Source organism: Osmia lignaria, chromosome 4 (assembly GCF_051020975.1).
Source record: "Osmia lignaria lignaria isolate PbOS001 chromosome 4, iyOsmLign1, whole genome shotgun sequence".
Classification (NCBI taxonomy): domain Eukaryota; kingdom Metazoa; phylum Arthropoda; class Insecta; order Hymenoptera; family Megachilidae; genus Osmia; species Osmia lignaria.
This window is the reverse complement of record NC_135035.1, coordinates 11938295-11942367: the sequence shown is the minus strand read 5'-3', so window position 1 is coordinate 11942367 and position 4073 is coordinate 11938295. Positions and strand designations below refer to the sequence as shown.

At 44.4% G+C, this 4073-nt stretch overlaps 1 long non-coding RNA gene across 1 annotated transcript; it reads left to right on the top strand.

The window, feature by feature from the left end:
- The first annotated feature begins 2469 nt into the window (after nucleotides 1-2469).
- On the top strand, nucleotides 2470-3565 carry LOC117603289 (uncharacterized). The gene is made up of 3 exons (XR_004581186.2): nucleotides 2470-2753; nucleotides 2883-3069; nucleotides 3184-3565. It is a non-coding gene; the product is annotated as an uncharacterized LOC117603289 (long non-coding RNA).
- Nucleotides 3566-4073: the final 508 nt, after the last annotated feature.

Below are 4073 nucleotides of genomic sequence, written 5' to 3'. Positions count from 1 at the left end.
CAAAAATGGTCCCAATCCTGTCACCTCGCAGCCTCCCACCCCTACGTTTGAATCCGCAACCAGTCCAAACCACAGAATGATCGATCCTCTTTCGTGTCACCGACACTCGTCAGACGTTGAGAAGAAAACGAAGACGAAGAAGGAGGAGTAACGTAGCCCGAGTTAGTGGCCGGATAAAGAAAAAGAATATACGCCGCGTTGGCGGCGTCGAAGGACCCAGAAGAATCGGTAGAGAGACGGTGTTGGAGGTGGAGATGCCTCGGATGAAGGAGTAGAAGAAGAAGAAGAAGAAGAAGAAGAAGACGAAGACGATACGGTGGAGGAGGAGGAGCGGTGAGCGCGGGTCGCCATTAAGCGGACCCCCTGCCGCGTGGCCCGCGGCAACCCTTCACAAAAAACTGTAATTGGAAATACTTTTCCTCCTTTTTTCCTGAAATAATTTATGAATCTTCCACCGGTCAGCCAGCTAGGGCTGTGGCTGCTTCCAGACTTTGTTCCCTCGTTCCTTCGGGACTCCAAGATGACGAGGAACCGTTCGGGGAACACCTCCCCCGCTATCATTGGCGTAACTAGGACTGGGTCAAATCAGCTGGTAACAAAAATAAATTGTTATTATTTCGAAAGGAAATATTTTTGTTACTTGAGCTACATGCTTGAGCTACTTGAATTTAATAATATTAATTGTTTAAAATTTGTAGGAAAGTTAGAGAAGCCAGTGCCAACCACCCCTTCAAGATCCAGAACAGTAGAAGCAGGTGAAGGACAGGTGAGGGATAGGGAAGAGAGGATACCCCATGGTGAGAAGAATCCATTGAACTCTCTTTATTTTACGCGAAACTTTACGGCGTCGTTTCGACGTTGTCGCTTTCAACGCAGAATGCTACCCTCGCGTCTTTTATTAACACTGCCGATTGCGGCTGAACGGATCGTTTATGAGAGAAATCTGTCCGGGATTATGGTAATCCGTTTATATCCTGAGATAGGAGGAAGATTCTCATTTGTTTCTTTTTTTATTTTTAACTACAGAGGTCATTGCCTCCTTTGAAGTTTTATAGAGAAATGATTAATTGAGTATATTTTAAAGAAATTATTTTGCGACTAGAAATTTTATTTATTTATTTTATCAGTGTAAATAGACGATCACGAAAAGCAACTGGAAAAACAGAAGAGGCAAAAGTGGCCTCTTCTTATTTCGTATCCGAAGACACCCCGCTGCGCGAGGGTGGAGGTGAGTCCTCTTTAAAGTATTACGAGAACCCTTACAGCAGCCTTCGGATGCCGTTATCAATTTGGGTGATTCTCAGGATTTCTAATGAAGACGCAATGCTAGTGTTCGTCCTTCGTAACCTTCCATCTGCCTCTGAGAGGTCTTCGTCATCGCGAGCCTTAATCGGCCAATCAGCAAGCTGACCCACAGTTTCGCGTTAGTAATTATACTGGTGTGCCACCCAGGACGCGAGACAATATCGATCCTAATGTGATATATGGGAGAATGTACAAATTTTCTGTGTTGGCTTCTTCAGGGTTGCTGCCGGGGTTAACTGTTTGCTGCTGATGATAACATCTGCAATTTCAATCAAACTTCATAGATTCAGTGAATTGTCTCTGCATTTCCTAATCTCTGGATCGAACCATCAAAGACCATCTTCGCGACTGACGATCTAGACCCAGTTGATTAGAGATGGATTTCATGTCCAGCATCAAACGTGGCACAGCCTTTCACCGGTTTCGATAATGAGCATGCAAGAAAAGCTGAACGTAAGCAAGCACGATCGTCCTCGTTACGCCGAATGAAAGAGACCCGTAGACGTAGTCGTCGGAGGAATGAGACACGACAGGTCGTCGGACGACCCTATGCCACGACCTCTATGCATCTAAATTGGCTGCGCCCCCATTCGTCATGCAGCGGCTCGCTTCCCCCATTGATCGCTCGCACACTTCGTGGGAAGTGCTGCCCGATCATCCTACCTTTTTTGCATCCTCCACGGCATATCCTTCGGGCGTTTCGAACGGTACACCCTGAGATCGTTGCGGTGTCCTCCTTTAACGTAATACCACTTCTTTCCTATCTTGTTCGTGAACACGAGATCTGACACTTAGGCGTGAGTACCTGAGTTTGATAGCTGATCGAAATTTGATCGGTGAAGTTACTTGGAAGATCATTTTTCTGTGTCTGTGAACTGCCAGTGGAATTGTGAATGTGTTCCATGGAATTTTGAATCGATAATGGAAGAGTAGGAAAGTTAAGATAAGGAAAGGTTGGCTGGATCAAATGGGACAGGTATTAAAGAATGAGAAAATTCGAAAATTTCGGATAACCTCTGGAGGTTAGTACTTTTCTGTGATAATAATATTATCTAAATTTACTCAAAGTGTCAAAATTAATGTACATAGCTTACCCTATAAAATAGTAGTATTACCAAGCAATATTATTATATACCAAATGTAACATTTGTTCCATAAGACAGCAACGTTAAAAAACTCACGGAACACCATCATTAGTTCACTGTCATGGTTCATAATTACCAAAAGGAGCACGTGTCCCGTGTCACCATCCCTTCAAAGGCAGGCTACAAGAAAAAAGGAAGAAGGGGTGTGTGGTAGGGTGTCAGGCGACCCATGTCTCCCATTTGGGTTTATCGTGCGGGGCATTGTGTTATACGCGACCTAAGACAAGGTGTTTCGTTTCTCGGCTCGCTGACAAAGGGCAGCACCGGCACAACAAAGAAGAAGTCCGCGGCGAATCGAAGACGGTACGCGTGAAAGGGAGCTGAAAAAGTCCTCCCTTTTCCCTTCTCGTTTTCTGTTCTGCTCGCGAGCCGCGTAAAACCTTTTCTCCGGCTAGATGTCACTTATTAATTCTCCCATTCTCTCGGAGGCAGCAAAATGAATAGCGGGAGCTGACCGAAGACCAGGCTACCCCGCCCTCTCTCGAGGAATCGGCCGCTGGCGGAATTCTTTCGGTGAGAAAAGACAGAAGGTGGACAGGAACGAGACGTATCCCGCAGGACAGCCGGTGGAAAGGTCAAAGGATTCTCCGGCTACCTGAGCATCCTCCTCTGGTGTCAGGTAGAACGACGTACTGCCCTCGTGCTCCTTGTCTCTGCCTCTCTTTTCAACGGCCACCGCACCACGATTAATAACGTTCCCCTTTTTTTTTTTCTTTTTTTTTTTCCGAAAAAGGGGTGAACCTGCCAGCCAGTGGAAACACGAGGAAGCTGCCGTTTAAGGAAAACCACAAATTTTGACTGGCCAACACATGGCTGCCAAAGAATAATTCCGTGTGTCGTGAGGTGGGACCGTTCGGGAGGACCCCCGCTGATCACCTTTGAAGAATTCTCGGCTCTGGTACTCATCGTCTCTCGGATGCGCTTTCTAACTTTGATATATGGATTTTCGCGGACTGACGTCATAGGAAGCTGAAAATCGTAAATATGGCGTGGGTAATGTATTAGGATGGAAAGTTTTTGGTGGTACAGTAAGGAGCAACGAGGTTTCCTTAGAGAAAATACAAGGGTAGAAAACACTTACGATATGTTATTTTATTAAATATTTGATAATTGTTTTTCTAGGTTGATTTTAAAGTTTCAATGAACTGAATTTTCGTCTGATGATTATCTTTGATTTATTTCCATGTTACGTAAGAATCAATTTCCTGTTGGGTCTACTCATAAAACCTGTTCCAATAAGAAAGGTAAAATATGTGATTATATTTTCTCCACTTTATGGCTTTCATGAATATTTTCCTGTACAGTTCCTTTTATTGATTTTATACAAAATTAATGGGATAAATGTTATCCTTTTTTATCTTTATGCCTATAGGTACTATAAACTGTTTATCAACAATTTTATTTTTTGTTTTATAAAAATGCACTAAAACGGTGCAAGTAGCTATGTGCTTCCGAGGGATGGCGGTGCCCTGACCTGATCATAGCTACCCAAAGGGACATCCGTCAATATAGAAAGTTGCCTTCATTAGTCCGGCCGGTGCTATCCGACAAGCGGGTCCATGGGCCTGCTTTATGTAAATCACTCGCGGCGTAATTGGCACTGAACGAAAAAGCTAATTACCG